Source organism: Miscanthus floridulus, chromosome 17, assembly GCF_019320115.1.
Source record: "Miscanthus floridulus cultivar M001 chromosome 17, ASM1932011v1, whole genome shotgun sequence".
NCBI lineage: Eukaryota > Viridiplantae > Streptophyta > Magnoliopsida > Poales > Poaceae > Miscanthus > Miscanthus floridulus.
In genome coordinates, this window is record NC_089596.1 from 73,867,703 (window position 1) to 73,892,217 (window position 24,515).

At 46.8% G+C, this 24,515-nt stretch overlaps 2 pseudogenes; both read right to left on the bottom strand.

Annotated features, from left to right (window-relative positions):
• Positions 1 to 16,484: 16,484 nt before the first annotated feature.
• On the bottom strand, positions 16,485 to 19,078 carry LOC136517232 (tubulin alpha-1 chain-like; annotated as a pseudogene).
• Positions 19,079 to 19,566: 488 nt separating this feature from the next.
• On the bottom strand, positions 19,567 to 22,531 carry LOC136515794 (peroxidase 2-like; annotated as a pseudogene).
• Between the last annotated feature and the right edge of the window lie 1,984 nt (positions 22,532 to 24,515).

Here is a 24,515-nt window from a genome sequence, read left to right on the forward strand (position 1 = left end):
CACGAGAATTGGACAAATCGTAAGCCGGCGGTGCGTGCCGTCCCCGGCCAGCAATATATATATATATATATATATATATATATATATATATATATATATATATAGACACACACACACACACACAAGAAGTGCTATATTATATTATATACGGAGTACAGATGAGTCGGGTCCCACTTTCTTGTGTGTCCGGCAGACCACCGAAGCCATGCCAACGGGGAGGCAAGTCGTCTGCACTTCCACGGCTCGTGACTTCGTGAGCACCACACCTGCTGCCAAGTGTGTGTGGCTGTCTTTTTGACCAGATGTATCTCAAGTATCTAATAATAGAATGTACTGATTTTTTTATATAATTGACGACATCGAGATAGTGTTTGAAGAATGCATGCCTTACATTATGGATATTCTTGTTCTCACCACGACTACGTATTAACGTCTTCTTGACTGATTCTTCTAACTAGATAGGGGCTCGGGGGCTACATCTGGCGGGTATATTCATACGCCCCAGGTGGATACAAAGCCAACTGACTCGATCACAACCGACATTGGGCGACAGGTTGGACGCGCCCGCCCCCATCGCTCAACCGTCCTACCCATGCGACCGTCGATCAGGCAAGGTGGACAGATCACCCAACGGCCACAAGGCGGACCTCCCGAGCGATCCACCACCCAATGGCCGGCTCCTGTGCCACACGAAGGGCTATCAGAGGCCCGCCAGCCCTCGCAGTCTAAGGCAAAACGACATGCGCCTTCGGTGATGGGACTGTCGCAATAGTGGACGCAAAAGGCAGTTGTGATAGGAGGTGACTATAGGCGTCACCCTATAGGCCGCAGAGGGTAGAAACCGCTGCACGGGACGGCTCTTTCAACAACACGTGCAGGCATCAAGATGACGAGATTTGGCTCCGGATCTACGACGCATCCGGGGAATCTCGATCGCCCTGCAGTCTCCTTTGGAATGCGCCAATGCCCCAACTTCTCTAAAACTGCTTTGTATGCGGATGCGTAAGGCAAGGAAGGGCGCCATTAGGGCAAGACGAGAAACAACACAAAAAATGATCAGAGAGCAAGTTAGCTAAGATTGGCCGATCCGATGACTAGCTCACACCTGTACTCACATGTCCATTTTGCCTGCTCGATTGTAACCCCTTCTTCCGAACACTAACACGAATTCTCTGTTGGACGTAGGGCACAAGCCTAAACCAAGATAAACTTCTTATGTCTTAAGTGTTAGGCCAACAAAACCCATATATCGGCATTCTAATTACTAACAAGACCACGACACTCAAGGGTTCCAATGGTGTGGCCTCTCTAGGCCCCCGAATGATTGGGGTCCTTTAACAGGATGTACTCTACAGTGTAGCAATTGTGTAGCTATATAAGCATGCCTAGGTCCAGCCATTAGCGGGAGCGGAGACTGCAAATGAAGAACATAATGCAACATCAGGAAATATACACTGAAATTGTGTAGCTATGTAAGCATGCACCGGTGCAACACACCTGCAGTGCGTTGCTGTGTTTTCGATGAGGATGAGTGTGAACTATATAATCTAAGGGGGTGTTTGGTTCGAATTACTAAACTTTAGTAGCTACTAAACGGTTTAGTCACAAGCTTTTTTAGTAGCTTTTAGTCATAGTGTTTGGTTAAAAAGTTACTAAAGTAACTAAAAACTACTAAATTTAATAGCTACTAGACGAACCAAACAGACCCTAATAATAGAATATAGTTCTATATATCTATTATTTTTGTTTTCTTGTGATCGACCACACCAAGCTAAGGCTATGTTGAAGAATGCATGCCCTAGCATCTTCTGTGTGACATCCTTATTCTTGCAGCTGAGATGGCACGATGACCAACGTCGAGAGCACCAACAAACCAGCATAGATTATAAGCTGGAACAGTATTTTTCTCTCACACCAAATCAGTCAACAGTAAATAATTCACAGGCAGCTTATGCCCTTTTGACCCTCTAGACGTACAAGCTCCAAGAAATTCATAAACGTCAACCAGAACTGACACTGACCGTCTTTTTTATTAAATTTATATAATACAATAATAATATTTATGATACTAGATTCTTTATTAATTATATTAATTATAATAGTGAATATGCACGTGTGCCACGCACGTGGATTAAAAAAACTCATTCGTAAGTGGCAATAAAATTCTAGCTTTTGTTGAAGTGGAAAATTCCATTATTCAGTTACAGCTGCCAAATTGACAACTACGTTCATCTATACAACTGAGATTACTGTAATTATATTAATTATATTTTTATAGTATACTTATTTGATGTCATAAATATTTATAATTCTTCTTATATTTTTAGTTAAACTTAAGATGATTTGACTCTTAAAAAATTAAAATGTAGTATATTTTAGTACGGAGGTAGTAGCCTGCAGACCGGAAGCACCGAAGCAGCAGCAGCTAGCAGCTATTCTATTCTACTCTAGTAAAAACCATCCCCAAGGTCCATAAGACAGGAAACAAACATTCACCTATGTGACTGTCGATGCGGGACCCACAGGATACCCCGCAAGGGAGAGAGAAGATCTAGTCCAACTAGGATTCTCCCCATGTAATCTTAGTAGTATAGCTATTAAGTAATCCTACTAGGAAATCTCATTGTAAACGGACTAGGACTCTGGCCTCCTGACTATATAAAGGAGGGCAGGGCTCCTGAGACAGAACGACCATTGTACAACACAACACTTGACAATCAATCCAACGCAAAGGCTAACGCCGACTGGACGTAAGGTTATTACTCGATCTACGATCGAGGGCCTGAACCAGGATAAATCGACTGTGTCTTGCGTTAACCATCGAGTTCGGCATACGCCGAAGCCTGAACATACTGCCCCGGGTACCCCCGTGGCAGGCTATCGGCGGTGAAACATCGACAGCTGGCGCGCCAGGTAGGGGATTTCGGCGACTTTGCATCCGAGAACTCGATGGACCTCGACAACATAATCTTCCCGACGGGATCAACTTTCATCTTCGGCTCGTGGATCTGCGAGGCGGACAACAACGGCAAGCTTCAGGGCCATCTCCTCAAAGATCCAGATCGTCATAAAGAATTTCATATTTCACCAACTACAACGGATCAGCTTACCAGAAGATTCGCACAACTCACAGTATCCGATTCAAATCAGATCTCACAGCCACTCATATCCGATTCGAATTCAAACATCAAGGCGAAGTTTTATCCGAGTGCTTTCAAAAAACCGAGTTCTTTTTTGGCAAGATTCCAGAGCACAACCCAAAACAACTCGGATTACCCTCAGAGTTCTTCCAAGAAGTCGAGTTCTTTTCCATTTGGGCTCGACAACATGGCAAAATCCTATCAGGGACAGTTCGAAAGATCTTTCAATCCAAGATGCGGGATACCACTGACAGGAGCTCAGGAGGGTCTCGTGCTAACAATAACATCCCAAGACTGCATCATCCACTGGCCAGGTTCTGTTCCTGAGGACAGCGGTACCCAACTAGTCGGCACGACGACGACAGCAATTCTACCCTACCAAGAAGGAGACTCGATCTACGACACCGAGGCATCCACTAAAGTTATTAACAACTCCGACAGCATGAAAACTAACGCCAATAACAGAACGACTCATGCGCGAGAAGTGCTCATGGTTCGACGACCGCGGTCACCATTAAATCCCCCAGAAGTACCCGATGTTAGATCATCAGATGAATCAGAATCCAACATATCACCTTTTGCCCAAGGCTACGACGGAGAAACAGATAGTCAGAAACAAGCTAGAGAAAGAAAAAACAAGTTGAAGCAAGGGCGTCAACACCGTGCTAGGCAGCGCAGGGAAGCTTGGATCAGATACGAGTCAGAATTGGCAGAGTACGACAAAAGAAAATCGCAACGAGAAGTCGAGGGGAGACGCACGGCGAATACACCTTACGATAAGATTCAAGAAGCATTAGAAGAACTCAGAAAAACTTCACATCCCAGTGAGAAGTATGAACAGCTCCAGGACTTGCTCCGACCGACGATCCCAAAAACGCATGAAGAGAGAGCTCGATCAAGACTACCCGCCAAATCAACAACCCATAGGCAAGAAGATCAAAATCAAAGGAAAAATCCGCTTTCGAAAGACTTGGGCCGGGTGGAAGCCATGACGAAGGAAGTAGGAAGGAACATAATCAAGGCCACCGATTTGAACAACCAAAGAAGACTAGGAGTAGGGTACCTACCCAGACAATCTCGCAAGATTATTCCTGTCAGAACGACAGTTGGCCAGAAGAAGGTGCCGAATCCGAATTCAAAGAAACCAAGACGCACGACAGATTCCCCTGTTTCGCGAACAGGCTTACATTGGTACGATTACCTCACAAATTCAAACCGTCTAACCACTCCAAGTATGATGGCAAAACTGAACCAAGGCAATGGCTCAGAATATATTCACAATCAATTGAACTAGCCGGAGGAGACGACGATATCAAAACCCTGTTCTTTCCCATGGCACTGGAAGCCATGCCTCTCCAATGGTTCGACAAACTGAACCCAGGATCTATCAGAAATTGGGAGGATTTGCAAAGAGCTTTTTGTGAGAATTTTGCGGGAATCATTACACATCCAATCACCCATGCAGAATTAAAAGGACTCAAGCAAAAGGGAGGTGAAAGTCTCAGAAATTACTATCGACGATTCGGCGAACTACGAGCTCAAGTGCATGACATAACCGAACGAGAAGTAATTGAAGCTTTCTCTCACGGAATCATGGCTAGGTGGCAATTTCAAGACTTCTGCAAAGAAAATCCGAGAAACAATGAAGAATTCAGACGAACAGTAGAAAAGATGATTACTGCAGAAGAAAAAACACGAGAAAGGTTCCCGGACAGAAACAACCAGGACAACTCGGACAAGCAAAATCATCGAAACAGCAGACATCAAGAAAGAAAACGTAGACCAGACAATACTGTGGCAATGGCCGACAAATCAAAGAAGTTTACCAAACCCAGAAGATATGATGACATTGAAAACATACGTTGCCCATTACACCCTAGTGGGAGGCACACCATCGGAAATTGCTATACTTTCAAAGATCGATACACAAGAAAAGATAGTAAAGAAGACACTAAAGAGGACAATCAGAAAAGAGAAGAAGACAACCACGAGGACAAAGGATTCCAAAAACCTAGGGGAACGGTAGCAGTGATTTTCTCAGGAGCTCCGGATTGCAGAAGCAAACATCAAGAAAAACTAGCACTGCGGACCATTATGACCGCAGAACCGGCTACACCAAGATACCTCAATTGGTCACAGTATCCTATCCAATTCACCAGACAAGACCAATGGACTAGCGTGGGAAACGCAGGCCATTATCCATTGGTTCTGGATCCAACTATAGCTGGTATGACCGTCACCAAAGTACTAATCGATGGAGGAGTTGGGCTTAACATCATCTTTTCAGAAACTCTAAGGAAAATGGGACTACAACTCGCCGGGATGATTACACCAACAAGCACACCTTTTTACGGAATAGTACCCGGCAAAGCAGCCATGCCACTCGGACAAATTACTTTACCTGTTACCTTTGGAACTCCTTCAAACTACCGAACAGAGTTTATCAAATTCGAAGTCGCCGACTTCGATTCATCATATCATGCAATCCTAGGACGTCCAGCACTGGCCAAATTCATGGCAATACCACATTATCCGTACTTACTGCTTAAGATGCCAGGACCCCACGGTATCCTTTCTCTTCGAAGCGATTTAAAGCACGCTTTTGACTGCGACGTTCAGGCAATCCAAATTGCGGCTAAAGCACAAGCTGACAATGGAAGAAAAGAAATAGCCGCAATCGCTGCAGAAACAAGCCAAGAAGAATTAGAAATACCGGCTAAAAACCCAGTATCATCGCACCACCAAAAGAAGCCGACGTCAAGCAAATCGACTTAGGCACAGGCGACACCTCCAAGACAGCAACTATCAGTGCTCACCTCTCGGCAAAATAGGAACTCGTGCTCACCAACTTTCTTCGGGACAACAAAGATATCTTCGCCTGAAAGCCAGCCGACATGCCAGGAGTCCCAAGGGAGTTGGCTGAGCACAGAATTGATGTTAACGAAGGCTCCAAACCTGTAAAACAACGGTTACGACGATTCTCACCCGACAAGAAGGCAGCAATTAAAAAGGAAATAACAAAACTGATGGCAGCCGGATTCATCAGGGAAATCCTTCATCCAGATTGGCTAGCCAACCCGGTCCTTGTACAGAAGAAAAACACGGACGAGTGGCGTATGTGCGTCGATTACACAGATCTCAACAAACATTGCCCAAAAGATCCGTTCGGGCTACCACGCATTGACCAGATAGTTGACTCAACAGCAGGATCTGCGTTATTATCTTTTCTCGATTGCTATTCAGGGTATCACCAGATCGCACTAAAAGAAGAAGACCAGAGCAAGACATCTTTCATCACCCCGTTTGGCGCCTACTGCTATAAGACCATGTCGTTTGGACTAAAGAATGCAGGCGCCACGTACCAAAGAGCTATCCAGACTTGCCTTGGGAATCAAATAGGTGAAAATGTGGAAGCATACGTGGACGATGTGGTGGTGAAAACAAAGAACCCAGACACTCTAATTGAAGATTTAAAGCAAACCTTCGAAAACTTGAAGAAATGGAGATGGAAATTGAACCCAAATAAATGTGTATTTGGAGTTCCCTCAGGACAACTACTCGGATTTTTGGTTAGTCAGAGCGGGATCGAAGCCAGCACCAAGCAAATTCGAGCTATAACAGAAATGGGCCCACCTAGGAGTGTCAAAGATGTGCAGAAACTAACAGGATGCATGGCGGCCCTCAACCGTTTCATATCAAGACTCGGCGAAAAGGGGTTACCTTTCTTTAAACTACTAAAGAAGACAGACAAGTTCGAGTGGACAATAGAAGCCGACGAAGCTTTCAAAAAACTTAAAGAATACCTCACTTCATCGCCCATCCTGACACCTCCAAAGAAAGATGAAGATATGATGCTATATATCGCGGCAACTCCCACCGTAATCAGTACAACAATAGTCATAGAAAGAGAAGAACAAGGGCGCGTGTATAAAGTGCAACGTCTAGTATACTACATCAGCGAAGTACTGTCAGAATCCAAAATCCGGTACCCACACGTACAAAAACTACTCTACGCTCTACTCATTACCTCACGGAAGCTTCGCCACTATTTCAAAAGCCACAAGATTACCGTAGTGACAGATTTTCCACTCGGAGACATCCTACACAATAAAGACGCCACAGGGCGCATATCCAAATGGGCAGTTGAAATTGGAGCTCTTGATATCAATTTCACCTCACGGAAAGCAATCAAATCTCAAGCCCTCGCCGATTTCGTGGCCGAATGGACAGAGATTCAACAGCCCTTATCAGATACAATCCTCGACCACTGGAAAATGTACTTTGACGGATCACTCAAACTAAGCGGGGCCGGTGCAGGCGTTCTCCTCATTTCTCCAGAAGGAAAACAACTCAAGTACGTCCTTCAGATATTATGGCAAGCTACAAATAACAAAGCAGAATACGAAGCCCTCATCCATGGGCTACGAGTCGCGATTACCCTCGGAATAAAAAGATTACTCGTATACGGCGATTCAGCAGTGGTCATCAACCAAGTCAACAAAGATTGGGACTGCACCAAAGAAAACATGGGTGCTTATTGTGCTGAAATACGGAAACTTGAAAAACACTTCCAAGGATTAGAAATTTTACACGTCCTACGCGATTCTAACATTGCAGCAGATGTCCTTGCCAAGCTCGGATCAGACAGAGCAAAGGTTCCACCCGGCGTATTCATAGAAGAGCTATCAGTTCCCTCTATCAAACAACCCGGTGAAACAACAAATGAAATTCAGGCTAAAAGCGTTCAGATCTTGACAATCAACACTTCATGGACCCAAGATTTCATTGAATATATCAAAGAAAATAAACTGCCAGCAGATAAAGCAGAGGCCACACAAGTTGTTCACAGAAGCAAAAACTACGTTTTAGTAGGGAATAAACTCTACAGAAGAGCAGCATCATCAGGAGTACTACTAAAATGTGTCTCATTTGAAGAAGGCAAAGAAATCCTAAATGAAATACACTCAGGTTGCTGTGGAAATCATGCCGCCTCAAGGACACTGGTTGGCAAAGCATTTCGCACCGGATTCTACTGGCCAACCGCTTTAAAAGACGCCGAAGAGCTTGTCAGAAAATGCAAAGGTTGCCAAATGTTTGCAAGACAAGCCCATATACCAGCTCACAATCTTATCTGCATCCCACCCGCTTGGCCTTTTTCCTGCTGGGGGCTAGATCAAGTAGGACCCTTGAAAAAAGCAAAAGGCGGTTTCGAGTACATCTTCGTAGCAATCGACAAATTCACCAAGTGGATTGAATACAAACCGCTCGCAAAGTACAGCGCAACCAAAGCAGTTGAGTTCATCCAAGACATTATGCACCGCTTCGGCGTGCCCAATCGAATCATCACAGATCTAGGCTCCCCCTTCACGGCTACGGAATTCAAGAGCTGGGCACAAGACTGTGGTTTCAGTATAGACTATGCGTCCGTTGCACATCTAGAAGCCAACGGACAAGTAGAAAGGGCTAACGGACTCATACTAGCCGGATTAAAACCAAGGTTATACGAAGAACTAGTGGACTATGGGTCCAAATGGATTAAAGAATTACCGAAAGTAGTATGGGGGCTACGAACTCAGATAAGCAGAGCAACAGGCCACTCACCCTTCTTCCTAGTTTACGGGTCAGAGGCCGTACTACCCGCCGACTTGATCTGGACTTCCCCAAAAATAGAACAATATGATGAAGGAGAAGCAGAACACACAAGAAGATTAGAACTCGACAGCTCAGAAGAAGTCAGAATAAACGCTACCCTCCAATCAGCCAGATACCTACAAGGTTTAAGACGGCACTACAACAAGAGTACCCAACCGCGATCACTACAAGTTGGAGACTTAGTACTAAGAAGGATACAAAAGACTGATGGACAACATAAGCTACTCAGTCCATGGGAAGGCCCGTTCATTGTCACAAAAGTCACCGGACCAGGCACATACAAGTTGATGACCGAAGATGAAAAAGAAGTTAGCAATACATGACACATCAGCCAGCTAAGAAGATTCTACGCGTAAAAACAACTCAAGAAAAAACAGATATGCAAGCCACAAGGGACCTACAATCAACGAAAGACAATACTCTTCAACAACATATGTATTAGTTTATACTCATGATCAATAAAGATGATATTCATCCACAGCATGTCTTGTCACGAACTCCAACGAGTTGTTTTCACGAAAAAGCAAAATGGCTGAAAACATGCCTGAGCATTCCCGGCCGAGAGCAAAATAGCTGAAAAGATGCTTGAGCCCGCCGATGAGGGTAGCTAAAAGCTAACACCCGAAACAAAAAGCAAAATGGCTGAAAACATGCCTGAGCATTCCGGCCAAGAGCAAAATAGCTGAAAAGATGCTTGAGCCCGCCGATGAGGGTAGCTAAAAGCTAACACCCGAAACAAAAAAGCAAAATGGCTGAAAACATGCCTGAGCATTCTAGCCGAGAGCAAAATAGCTGAAAAGATGCTTGAGCCCGCCGATGAGGGTAGCTAAAAGCTAACACCCGAAACAAAAAGCAAAATGGCTGAAAACATGCCTGAGCATTCCGGCCGAGAGCAAAATAGCTGAAAAGATGCTTGAGCCCGCCGATGAGGGTAGCTAAAAGCTAACACCCGAAACAAAAAGCAAAATGGCTGAAAACATGCCTGAGCATTCCGGCCGAGAGCAAAATAGCTGAAAAGACGCTTGAGCCCGCCGATGAGGGTAGCTAAAAGCTAACACCCGAAACAAAAAGCAAAATGGCTGAAAACATGCCTGAGCATTCCGGCCGAGAGCAAAATAACTGAAAAAACGCTTGAGCCCGCCGATGAGGGTAGCTAAAAAGCTAACACCCAAAACAAAAAGCAAAATGGCTGAAAACATGCCTGAGCATCCCGGCCAAGAGCAAAATAGCTGAAAAAACGCTTCAACTCGCCAATGAGGGTAGCTAAAAGCTAACAAAAAGCAAATTGGCTGAGTCGACCGAAATTTAACTTCAAAAGATCCTCCAGCACTTCGTTCCGAAAAGCAAGAGGCTCGGGGGCTACATCCAGATAGGAATACTTTTTCCTCACAAAAGCACAAGCGCCACTCAAGAAAGCACTCGGACAACGAAGTTTGTCGAGGCAACTTTCTATACCGAGTTGTTTTACACAGCGCAGGTGAAAGGTTGTTAACACAAAAGATCTACATCTAACAAGTCATAGCACGGACAAAGCACTCGACGAATCACAAAGGAAAGAAGAAAATAAAAGTACTCGACAAATCGAGGGGCCTCGTCAGAATAACGCACAGAGTTGTCTTACGAAGCAGAGACAGGAACAAGACAAGGTACTCAGCAAGTCAAGTAACTTCAACCACACCCATGCAAAGAATACATCAACAAAGATAAAGAATCTTCATTTAAAAAGAAGTGTAATATTACAAGAGGACGCTCAACCGAGTCAGGCGTTGTCATCAGAAAGGGAAATATCAATATTTAGACTATCTACAACCCTACTGGCTAGATCTTCAACCTCGGGTTCCATCCTTTCAACGGCGTCAAGATATTCTTGGCTTTCAGCTTCTTCTGCTATTTTGGAGAGAGGCGCTTCTGGAGCAAGGACCCGGACCTAGGCCAGCACATTCTTGGTACATACTTGGGCACACCTCTTCGTGAACTCTTGGAAACGAGTCGGAATCCGGGGAATGAACTGCGCCCAAGATTGCCCGTCATCCGCTGGAGTTCGAAGGACATCGGCCACCGAGCGAAAAGATTTCCACAAGGCATTCCAATTCTCGGTAGCCGTCGCCAGCTTCCCAGACAAGCCTTCAATGGTTTTTTGGGCCTGCACAAGATCTCTGTCAGCTCCACGCCTAATCAGCCTAGCAAGGGCGAGTTCTTCCTCAGCATGAGTGTTTACCTCCTCAGCTCTATTATGACTAGAACGGACAAGGGCCTTCATTTCATCAATACTCTCCGAGAGCTTTTGTTTCTCAACTCGGAGAGCTAGATAGAACATCAAAGAACAAGTCAGCGGAAAAAGAAGTCAAAATACAAGAAGAAACAGGCAGAACCTGTGGCACCTTTGCATTCATTCTTCGCAGACTCCACCGCAGCATCTCTCTGTTTCTCTGTCTCCACTACCCGGGCGCGAAGGGCTTTCTCCTCCTTTTGGTGCAATTGACGCTCCGTCTCCAACTCAACCCGGAGAAGGTCAAGATCGGCTTTCAGAGCGTCCACCTCCGAAGACAACTTCCTCTCATTTTCAGATGAGAAAAAGAAGCCAGAATGATCACGAGAAAAAGACTGAGCAGAAAGAGGCAAAGAGAAACAAGGCGTAAGGATAGAAGAAAAACAAGCATGCAAAAGAGAAGTGGCAGTAAAACTTACCTGGAGCTTTTCACCAAAAGAAGTCGCAAGGGTCGACAAGCTCCCCCAGGCTGCGGTCAGCTCCGATAACCGATGAGTGGCATCAAACTGTTGCACCACATCATCGGACAGGGAGGGGCCGTCGGAGGCAAAAGAAGGGGAAAGAGAAGCCGGCTGGGGCGAAGCAGGAGCGACCAGAGCAACCTCCAGGGAAGCCAGAGCCAAACCCCCAGAAGAACCCGGCGCGACAGCCACAGTTACCTCCGGAGCGACCAAGTCCGCGACTCCGCCAGGTAGCTCTGAAGCCCCCGCCGCGACTTCATCAACAGAATGTTGTGAGTCTCGAGGCTCAGAACTCGTTGGCACGGCGGGAGGCAGAGAAGAAGTCGATGAAGAAATTAGAGAAGACGAAGCACTGAAAAGTGATAAAAGGAAGCACCAATAAGAACCAGAGGAAGGAAGATAAAAGCCAAAAAGATGAAGCAAGAATCTACTCACCCGACTACTTTTTTCTTTACGAAGCCAAGAGAAGGCCTCGCAGGGGGAACCACGACGGCGAAGACGTCCCCGCCACCCAGCGACGGGAGCGGGACAGCCGACAGCGGAGCCGCGGAAGAAGCCAGAGCTGGAGCCGTGGAAGAACTCCGCACCGGAGGAGCAGTACAGCTCGGGGCAGAGGCAACCAAAGAACTCGACCCTGGAGCTTCGGAAGAAGTCGGCGCGAGAGCCTCGGAAGAACTCACACCTGACCTCCGACTACTTCAAAAAAGTTCAAGACTAAAATTAAAAACAAAGAGGAAAAATTCAATGCGACAAGAATATGAAAAACAACTCACCGCCGCATGATGAGGGGAACTTCATCATCCTCTTCTTCCTCAGCCAGCGAAACCAGAGCACCTGCTGAAAAAGAGATGAAAAGTACTCGGTTCAAGAGAGAAACATGAAAATAAAAGAACAAAGAGTACTAAATGTGCTCACCTAAGAGCATGCTAGCAACAACTGGAGTACCTGAGGGAGTACTTGGTTTGCGAGGCTTCTTGAAGACAGGCAAGCCAGATGAAGACCCGTCCATTCGCCCCCTCTTCGGGACACTGCGAGGACCGCGAGGGACTAGACAAGGAACATACTCTTCATATACATCATCAAATCTGAAAGAAACCCCAGGAAGGGCTGTAAAAGTTTGAGACTTACTAATTGCAGAAGTACCGGCTAAACGATCCCCAGTCTCCGCCACAGCAGGGAGAACATCAAGGGGGATCGGATCAACAAAGTTCCACCCAAGCTCCTGCGAAAATAGACAAAACACCAAGACAAGGAAAAGCTAAGCAAGAACGGACGCAGCAAGAGTACATAAAGAACTCAAATAAAAAGAAAAAAAGAAGATAGACAACTCACAGCTGGGGGCGGGTTGTTGGCCGAGTACTCAGGGACGGCAGGAGGAATGACGCTCACTCCTTTCAGCATCTTCTGGAGACGCTCGAGTACCTCCTCACCGGTCAGCTCAAGAGCTGGGACCATGCGTGAAGGATCCTCGGCCCCAGAATACTCAAAGCCGAGATGTTCTCGCTCTTTCAAGGGCTGAACCCGGCGACGATGAAAACTTGAGACAATACCAAAGCCGGTCAATCCCTGCTGTTTCAGCGTGCTAATCCTATTAAGGAGTGGCTGAATCGCTTGAATCTCAGCAGGAGACTCAAGCTTCTTGTCCCACCGGTCATTCGCCACAGGACCGGATCCGGAGTGAACAACAAGAGAAGGGATCAAATTGGCAGCATAAAACCACTCGGCGCGCCAATCCTTGACAGAATCGACCAGGTCATAATCAAAAAACTTGATTTTGAGACCCTGGCAAAACTGAATCCCGCAACCGCCGAGGGCACTGGTTTCCTCGCGGCGGGGTTGAGGTTTCAGGCGAAAGAAAAAACGAAAAAGAGATAGAGAAGGAGGGATCCCAAGGAAGGCTTCGCAAAGGTGAACAAAAACAGAAAGATGGAGAACGGCATTGGGGGTTAGATGGTTCAAACTAACCCCGAAATACCCAAGAAACTGATGAAGGAAGACGGAAGCAGGAAGACAAAGACCAGCACGGACAAAAGAAACAAAAAGGACAATCTCACCAGGACCCGGGGCCGGAACTCGATGCTCGCCCGGAACTCTCCATTCAGCGATGACTTTGCTTTGGATCAAGCCATCACTAACAAGCTCGCGCAGCTGGTCTTCGCTGGTTGTTGGAGCCGGCCAAACCTTCTGAGCTGCCCTCATGGCCACGAACTCCTGGTTTTCAATCAAAGGCAGCGATGACTCCTCGTCCACGAAGGTCGCCTAAGATTTGCTTGCGGTCTTCTTCTTTCCCATGAACTGGCGGAAGCAACAAAGGCGCTAAGGAGGATGAAGCTAGAATGATGGTGCTCGGGCGATAACGACAATGATGGCGGCGGTTTTCTGAGAACTAGGGTTTAAAGGCAAGAGCTGGGTGACAAGGGAAAGGAAGATAAAAGGTCTTTAAATAGATTTCTCAGTGATACAAACGGCCCATAAGGCCCGTTAAAGCACAGCGTGGGAACGCAACGGTCCATTTACCGAGGCAGCTAAAACGACGGAGGGCACGAATCCACACAACGGTACAAACCAACGAGCAGATTTCAGACTTATCCGCGCAGCATCACAACAGGGTTATCGGATAGCCACAAGAACAACTCGTTGAACCAAGAAGAAAAAAAGGGGCTACCTCACGAGGAACAAAAGAACCCGGTTATGTAAGAAAGAACTCGGTAGACTCATGAACGATAGGGATCACAACAGAAAAGTCAAAGACAACTCAGAAGACAAGATTTGTTACATTACAAGTGACTTCAAAAATAGAAGATTACAAATCATACAAGACCCAACGAACTCGGCACCACGAAAAGCAAAGTAGCAAAGAGGAACACGGACACGACTAGGCTCTGGAACGACTACGTGTCCCAAATTGCTACTCGGAAGGACAGACCGCCATTAGCTACACTGTTTTCTTCAAAGGACGAACGCAGTGCATCCAAGGCAGAAATCGGCAGCACGGCAGGGCAACATGGAGCAGAGAAGGCCGGCGGGCATCTGTCTACCCAAGACCGATGTGATGCTGGATATGGTGTTGATCTGCACCAGACGGTCTCAAGACAGGCAACGAGGATCAATCCAGAACTGCCGGATGAAGGAACGAAGCCCACATCACAAGACTTCCTCCAACTACCACCACGTACATCCTGGCACAATGCTGTCGCGGGATTAGCCTACCTCTAATCCCTATCACAAGACTTCCTCCAGCTACGGCAAGACACACAGAAACTACAAAACATGCCCGGGGGCTGCTCTACTTCACAAACTACCATGTTCATGACCACCAAGGCTTCAACAGAATATCCAATGAATGAAAACAAGCACTCCGAGACAGTATTTATAGACCAAAGGATCAGCGCACATGGACTAGGAGTACCAACGAAATAAGCCTAACAAAGGACACAGTGAAAAGACAGGACACAATAATGGACGACTCAGGCGAGAAGAGGCAGTACTCGAAGACGGGCATATTCGGAAGAATATACTAGCACAGTACAACCCGTGAACAAAAGGCATTTACACTCAACCACCACCATACAACTACATCTGACAACAGCAGACTATCAAAGAATACACCAAGACCCCGCATCCGAGTTCTTCCCGAACAAAACAACACGGATATACGCTCGGGGCCTCGGCCAACATCATAGCTTAATCAACACTAAGCTAGGGAGCTCGGCCTTTCATTTCAACTACCCCCCGGAGGCTCGGAACCAAAGACAAAAGACCAAGAATACAAGAAGCTCAAGACTACAATGACGACAACACATCAAGACTCTCCATCCGACTTCTTTTCTAAAAAAGAAGAACATGGAGAAAGCAGGATACATAGCCATAGAATTTTTCGAAGACAAGAATCAAGACCCTCCAACTTTTTGTTCCAAATAGCAAGAGGCTCGGGGGCTACACTCAGTGAGTGCACTTTTTCTTCAAAAAAGCGCACGTCACCAAAAGACTTCCTCAATGCAGATCACTTCAAGACACTATGACAAAAATAACTCGGAACGAGCCATATTCGAGTTCTTTTTCATAAAACTTCAACAAACAATCAGAGCAACTTCAAGACAAGATCCTCCAGCTCCTTGTTTCAAATAGCGAGAGGCTCGGGGGCTACAACCAGGTGGATGTACTTTTTCTTCAAAAAGCACTCACCACTCGAAGATCCCAAGAAGCGCTACAAGGTTTCGCTCCAGAAAGCACTCGGATGACATTTTGTTCCTACTCAACAAAACTTGAAGAAGCAAAGCGAGACTTTCAGAGCTCAACCATGAAGTGCTCGGGGGCTTGTCGATGCGGGACCCACAGGATACCCCGCAAGGGAGAGAGAAGATCTAGTCCAACTAGGATTCTCCCCATGTAATCTTAGTAGTATAGCTATTAAGTAATCCTACTAGAAAATCTCATTGTAAACGGACTAGGACTCTGGCCTCCTGACTATATAAAGGAGGGCAGGGCTCCTGAGACAGAACGACCATTGTACAACACAACACTTGACAATCAATCCAATGCAAAGGCTAACGCCGACTAGACGTAAGGTTATTACTCGATCTACGATCAAGGGCCTGAACCAGGATAAATCGACTGTGTCTTGCGTTAACCATCGAGTTCGGCATACGCCGAAGCCTGAACATACTGCCCCGGGTACCCCCGTGGCAGGCTATCGGTGGTGAAACATCGACAGTGACCAAACTGAAGACAAGAAATATCACAGTAAAAAAGTGAGGTACCACAAGCTAACATTTTTAGACCATAACAACGTTCATAATAACCCAGTAACAAAGCAGGGAATTTAACATTAAAGTCTTACAACATCTGGTGTTGTAGATCACACACAATCGACAGACAGTTCAAACCAACACATAACATGGTAGATCACACAGCCCTCAGGATAATAGCATCACATGGACCAAAAGCAGCAGCACCAATAGTCTAGTACTCATCACCCTCATCCCCTTCCTCACCCTCGTCAAACTCAGCACCAACCTCCTCATAGTCCTTCTCAAGTGCTGCCAGGTCCTCACGGGCCTCAAAGAACTCACCCTCCTCCATGCCCTCACCCACGTACCAGTGCACAAAAGCACGCTTGGCATACATGAGGTCGAACTTGTGGTCAATGCGTGAGAACACCTCCACCATGCTGGTGGAGTTGGAGATCATGCACACAGCGTGCTGCACTTTGGCAAGGTCACCACCAGGCACCACGCTGGGGGGTTCGTAGTTGATGCCACACTTGAACCCAGTCGGGCACCAGTCCACAAACTGGATGGTGCGCTTTGAACAGCATTCACATCCTTGGGCACCACATCTCCATGGTACATGAGGCAGCAAGCCATGTACTTGCCATGGCGGGGGTCGCACTTGGCCATCATGGAAGATGGCTCAGAGGCGCTGTTGGTGATTTCAGCCATGGACAACTGCTCGTGGTAGGCCTTCTCGACAGAGATCACTGGGGCATAGGATGAAAGCATGAAGTGGATCCTTGGGTAGGGCACCAGGTTAGTCTGGAACTCATTCACATCAACATTCAGAGCGCCATCAAACCTCAGGGAGGCAGTCAAAGATGAGATGACCTGCAGCAGAATAGTGTAACAGGAAAACAGTTAGTTTTGGAGACAGGCTCAGATGCTCCAGTTTCAAGACAACACAATGAGAATGGATTAAGGGAGTGTTTAGATCCCAGGGCCAAAAATTAGTGCATCTTCTTGTGATAATGGGCTCTAACCACCCATTAGCTTTTATTAGCCCATAATTAGTCCATGCTTAGCCCTTCTGTTTGGCATCCAAAACCCATGGCTTACCTGAGACACAAGCCTGTTGAGGTTGGTGTACGTTGGTCGCTCAATGTCAAGGGAGCGGCGGCAGATGTCATAGATTGCCTCATTGTCAAGCAGCACAACAACATCAGTGTGCTCAAGGAGCGAGTGGGTGGATAGGACACTGTTGTATGGCTCAACCACCGAGGTGGACACCTGAGGAGACGGGTACACAGTGAACCCAAGCTTGGACTTCTTGCCATAGTCAACAGACAGACGCTCAAGGAGGAGAGAACCAAGGCCAGAGCCAGTTCCTCCACCAACTGCATTGAAGACAAGGAAGCCCTGGAGACTAGTGCAGTTGTCAGCAAGCTTCCTGATGCGGTCAAGGCACAGGTCAATAATCTCCTTACCAACTGCAAGACAAGCAACCATCGAAGTAAGTCAAATGTTCATTACAGAATGAACAACTGGAAACAATGCCCTTGAAGATCATATTACTCACTGGTGTAGTGACCACGTGCAAAGTTGTTGGCAGCATCCTCCTTGCCACTGATGAGCTGCTCAGGGTGGAAGAGCTGACGGTAAGTGCCAGTCCTCACCTCATCGATCACAGTGGGCTCAAGATCAACAAACACAGCACGGGGGACATGCTTCCCAGCACCAGTCTCACTGAAAAAGGTGTTGAAAGCATCATCACCTCCTCCAACGGTCTTATCACCGGGCATCTAACCATCAGTCTGAATTGAACATACAGAACAGAGTTAGGTACGCAAATCACAAGAACAATTCAACTGCAGGAATCTAGAAGTAGAAATTTACAACAAATTTGCCCCCAGATCAGAAACATGCTAATGTCACAACACATTACGAAACAAATTATTATATATGACCAATCCTAAAGAACATCTAGACAGGGCACTCAGAAGTATACAATCTACTACTATTAGATCTGTTTATGCATGATGTGCAACCAAAACGTGGGCAAATGGCAGAATTGAATGACAAGGTAAGGCCCAACAGGCAGGCAAAATTATCAGATCACATTAGCTTCAAGCATCCTATCTTCCGTTGATCAATCATATATTGCTAACATTTTAGAGACAATACTTGAAACCATGACTGCCTACAGAATCCTATAAACTACTAGATCCAGCCCAATTGAAACAGATCTGAGGCAAATCTTAAATTAAGAAAACCTAACTGACTCGCTCCATATAGTTCAAATTTCTGTAGCGGTATTAACAGATCTAAGGCTTTTTTTTGGGGGGGGGGGGGGGGAATTAACAGATCTAAGGTAAACCAACCTAGAAATGTGAATAGAGCAGTTATGAAGAAATTCATGACCAACATAACTAAAATTAACTTATCCAAACTAGGAGATCTATATAATACAATATAAATAAACCGAACCAAAGGAACCGTGCCTTTCAAATAGAGAGTTACATTGTTCCAATAACGCAAGGATTGCACGAACCAACCAAGATGAACAACAATACACGGACAGAACTTTTGCGGTTATCAGATCCGCAAACAGAACAACTCATTTTAAATATAATTTCCCCACACCACTCAGATCCACCAAATCTGGAGCACAACAACCCCAAGAACACATAGATCCAACATATACCCACAGCTACAGCGCAAGAACGGAAGAGGAAATGAACGGATCGGTACCTGAATGCCATGCTCGAGGCAGTAAAGCTCCCAGCACGCGTTTTCAACCTGGATACCGGCCTGGCCGATGTGGATCGAGATGCACTCCCTCATGGTGCAGTCGGGATGGTGGAGCAGCGGCAGGAAATGGGAGGAGGGGTAAAAGCTCTGGGTCGCAGAGAGAGGCAAGTACGAAGACACCTTTCTCTGCGGTGCTCAGCTTACGGTTTCAGACCTTTCCACTCGGCTCAGTTTTATAGAGCGAGATGACAGTTTTTATTTTATTTTTTATTTTTACACGCGTTTTGAAGTGCAGGTGAAGGGTAAACCGTTGGTGTGATTTGGAGGGGGCGTGGACGCGTGGGAGGGCCAGCGGCCCAGCGCCTAGTGGGCTAGTGGCCACAAAACTGCTGCCGTGGTGGCGTTGCCCCGGCCCAGCTGGCCGGCCCTTAGCGTTTGCAATGATCAAATTTAAGAGCTTCCAACGGTCTAATACATACATTCTCACAATTTCAAAGAATGACACAAGAATGATTTGCGCGAACATATTAATAGGCAAAAAAAGGGGAAATCTGTCAAATAAAACAAAATGAAAGTCTTCATCAATAGCCTTTGCTATTGACCCTCCAGCAATTCTTTCTGATCTCTCCATCCTTCCCTGTCAGCGGGCTGATGTTGCCCATCTTAATCATGGATGCCACAAAGCTCGTGAATAAATCCTTTTGGTTGTTCGCGGACCGGTGAACAATGGGTGCCGTGGTTGTCGGCGCCATAGGGTCAGATAGCACGACCTGGTCGGATGGTAGCTGCGCTTGGCCGTGCAAAAGGTTGCTATAATACTTGTTGTCAAACACGGCGGTGGGTGTAACCTGGTCCAGGTTCTCTAGTGCACCCTCTGGTTGCCCCGCCGAGCAGTTCTGACGCGTGAACTGGCACTGGACTTTACCGAATGTGTGCGCTCCTGGAGTAGAAATTTGGTGTTGATATATCATCAGTGTGCGCGCCGTATAAAAACTTGGCAAGTTTGAACTGTACGTATATAAATATATATTGCTGAAATGTACTATGCATTATTCAGTATGTGTAGTTACCTTGGAGGGCGACGAGATCAGTGTCGTCCAGGTTGACGTTTCTGAACTTCTCCTGGAGCTTGTCCAGGGGGTCGAAAGGGCTGGGAAGGTTGTTAGCGCTCTGGACGTTGGTGGTCGTGCCGTCTCGCCGGCCAAGAAGCACCCTCCAGCGTGGTCCTCCAGCCTGCGCCCAGTTCCGTGCGCGATTCTTTTCCGTCAGTTCAGGTCAGCCGAGAAGCTAGATTGAGGTAGTTGCAGTTCAATGCTACTAGAGATACATATAGTTCGGACGCTGGCTTACGAGTTCAACGGAGATCTCCGCGGCGAGGGCAAGAATATCAGCGCAGGAGACGATGCCGGGGCACGATTCCTCCAGCGCGCGCTTGATGCCGTCGACAACCGGGAAGCCGCGCGCCGAGTTGTTGTTGGCTGGCACGTGCTTCTCGGTCTGGATCGCCGGAAGATCGTCGTCCAGAAGAAGGGAGCCATCGCAACCCTGAAAGCCAACATTATTTCATTTGACGTTCATTCATGTCAGATGATGCAAGGGGCGTAACATGCTACACACGAGCACTATTGATGAGCTCACGTACGTTGACGAAGCAGTCATGGAAGTGGAGGCGGATGAGGCTGGCCGGGATGCGCGGGTCGGAGACGCGCGCGTCCTGGATGACGCGACGGACGACGTCGTAGGCGCCGGGGCACGACTGATCGTAGAACGCGGAGCTCAGCGCCGCTGCCGCGCCGGCGCTCGGAGAGTGGCCACGGGCGGCTCCAGCCAGGGCGAGCAGGAGAGCGCAGTGCGCGGCTTACTGCCACGCAGGAGACGAGACGCGAGAGGAAGCCGCAATGCGCGCGCACTTGCACAGTTGCACGACGCCGATCGGCGATTGAGCTGTTAAGTATTTTTCTCTCGTACAGACCAACCAGCAGTACTTCTTAACGAACCAGCAACGATACGAACCAGCCAACCGAACAGGCTAGATATCACTGGAAAGCTGCTCTCTACTGACAGCGTCACACTACCGGATTCAGCTTCTTTACCGAGTGCCTGAGGCACTCGGCAAATGCCGATATACACTCGGCAAAGCCTTACACTCGGCAAAGAGCGCTCGGTAAACAATTTATCGACAAAGACCTCTTTGCCGAGTGCACTTTATCGGGCTGAGTGCCAATCCGACACTCGGCAAAGAAAAGTAGCCGTGACGGCGGCTTTGCCGAGTGTCAAGGTCAAGCACTCGGTAAAGGTACCCGAGTTGCCGAGCGCCGTTGACTTAGACACTCGGCAAAGTAGCGACCTTTGCCGAGTGCCTGGCCCGTGGCACTCGGCAAACCTGTGATGTTTGCCGAGTGCAATGGCCATTGCACTCGGCAAAGCATGTTCCCAGGTAGTTCCCAGATGGTCACTTTGTCGAGTGTCATGGCCATTGCACTCGGCAAAGTGATTGAAAATAATTTTTTTATTTTTTTTACATCCCATCCAAACAAACAGAAGATATATATAACAAACATCACCAACATCACATATATATCATCAACATCACATATATATCACCAACGCCACATATATATCATAAACGTCACATGTCTCCCAATATATCACAAATAAGTTCACAAGCAATTCAAGTGCTCCATCATCGTCAACCACAATTGCAAATAGAAGTACCATTAACAACCACAAGTATCATCACTGATTTGGTGAAGGATTCGCTGAAGCATGAGGATCGTTCGATGCCTCCGATTGATTCTGCACAAAGGAGAAGAGATTACATGTGTGAGACAAGATAAATATATACCATACATGAATAAAACTTTCATATTCCACTAGGTTTGACCGTAAGCATGAACATACAAACTAAAACATTTATACTCACAGGAGTAGAATAATGAGGAGGTGGAGGTGGAGGTGGAGCGAATAGCGAAGGTGGCGGAGCTACACCCGTAGCAGCGCCAAGACTTTACATGTATTGAAGAATCTCCGTCATCCTCCGCTGCTCGGCCTCTCGCTCGGCCTCCACCCTCTCCATCTTCGCCTGCATCTGCTCCCGTATCATCCTCTCTTGTTTCAGCTGGGCCTACAATATATTCACCCAAATATTACAATAATGCAAAGAAAAGGTATGAAAAAAACCAATGAACGACAAAATAAACCAGGAATAACCTCGAGTGCCTCCACCCGGTGGTGTGAAGTGTCCTGCCGAGGTCGTATAGCCGGGCTCGTGCTGCTTGCTCGAATCTGGGAGAGACTGGGAGTAGCGGCCAAGTCGATTGCGTCGTCGTCAATCCAGTACCACCCATGCTTCTTGCCTCCGCCCACCCTCATGACGACTTCTTCATCAAGGTCCTCGGTGCTCGGATCGTACTCTGACCCATGGACATCCCTTGCCATCGATGTGTACTCACTGAGGCGGTTGTGGACGGTCGCATTGCTGTACGCCTCGGGCCCGTCCTCCAGGTTGTAGTTGACGTCGGACGTCGCCTTGCCCTTGTGGGCCATAGCAAATGCCTTGAAGATGGAGCAAGGCTGGCCACCATGTGACGCCGACTGCGAGAAAAAAATGCAAGATGATTAGAAATCATGCAGAATTGAGTATTAGAATAAATAAATGAATTTGCATATCCATGTTTCTACGTATCCGCTAAGGCTACGGCTGCCTTGATGATGTGCTACACCTAGCATCATCAAACGCCGCTCCCGGCACAATCCTATCCACCATCTATTCCCAGCAGTAGGGATGCGCGGCGCACCAATAAGAAATCATCTACATGCCATCAAGTATATGACATATCAGAAGATGAAATTAAGCCTACTTAATCTCAAAAGGAATTAGTGTTAATGTTTTGTATTTACCTGCAGGTACTGGTCCCGGGTCAGCGTTATGGATCTTGCGTGTCTTTTGGCGACCTTCGTTCCAAGGACGGTCCCGTGGTAAGTTACGACGGTCTGGATACGCGCCTCGTAATGCATGTCCACGATGAGTTTTTTTGCAGCATTTGGTAGCCACCACATCCGCCCTGGCCTCATGTCCGTCCTGGCATCTAAAGAAATCATGCATACAAACACGATGTATCCATTCATTATTTCAAGAATATATTGAGCAATATAGTGCGAGAAAGACTTACCCACAGCTCTTACTTCACCCGCTCTGCCTTGTTGTTGAATACCCTGTGGGCCCGATCTGCAGCATCGGGGGCAGCGACGTAGTGGTCAAACGAGTAGGCCGGCCCCGTCACTCCGGCGTACTCAACCAGGCCAGGGAAGTGCTCATTGCACAGAAGACCGAGGATGCCATTGACTTGGCATGTGTGACCACCTCCACTCGCCACAATCGCCTAGTTCCTGTCCAAATGATTAAGAAAAAATATTAATTTCTATTTTGATTTTCATGATTTTCGGACTTCGTTTGCTTTTTATAGAATTTAAAAACAACTCGACCGCAAGTTCGTGGTCATGTTTCGTGAACAAGATGTTCGAAATTGGTGGTCTGTTCCTAGATACGGCTTCACATTATACTAAATAACATGAATATCATTTTTCCATTCTTTTTTTCAGTATTCGAATGACTAGCATTTATAATTTGAATTATCCAAGAAAATTCAATTAAATGAAATAAATTAAAGAAATATAGAAAAGTCCAAGAAATATGCCACATTAGAACATGGAGTACCAGGTATTGTCTGAGGATTGCAGAAAAAGTTTGAAGATCAAAAGTGAAAAAAAATATGGTTTGCCGAGTGTCAAAAAATGACACTCGGTAAAGGAGCCTCTTTGCCGAGTGTCAGGAGAAGACACTCGGCAAAGGATTAACGGCGGCTGTCAGCCGTTAACGGCGGCGGTCCTTTGCCGAGTGTTATTGTTTGACACTCGGCAAAACTGGTCTTTGTCGAGTATTATTCTTTGCCGAGTGTTCGGCGCTCGACAAACTATCTTTTTATCGAGTGTCATTTGTTTGTCGAGTGCTTTCTATATGGCAATCGGCAAATAGTCTTTTTACCGAGTGTACGAAAAAAACACTCGGCAAAGTCTGGGCAAAGAAGCTGTCTCCGGTAGTGTCGTCGCCTCGTAGGTGTCGGGGGTGCTCTTGAGATTGCAGGGACAGCCTATTCGGGAGGTCGTAAACGATCGTAGATTATTTACTGCTGGTTGGTTTGGTATGAGAGAAAAACACTATTCTCAGCTAGAAATTTACGATCATTTACGAGCAAGCAAGCAGGCCGATGTGAGGGGACTAGTTGGACACGAAGAATGAAGGAGTACTTATAGTCTCTCTCGACTGATAAGCTCGCGTACTTTTCTTTGGCATGGCCGGGCTCGGATTGGGTGCTCTCGTTTGACCGAAGCATGCCCGTTTGAATGGTTTAGTTTAACACTGTTGCCTGGACACTGTCTATGGCTGCTGCAGCATGCGTGCACCTTCTATTCGGCACGCGGCTGCGATGCTAAAATATTGTTACGTGATTCATCCATGCATGATGGAGGC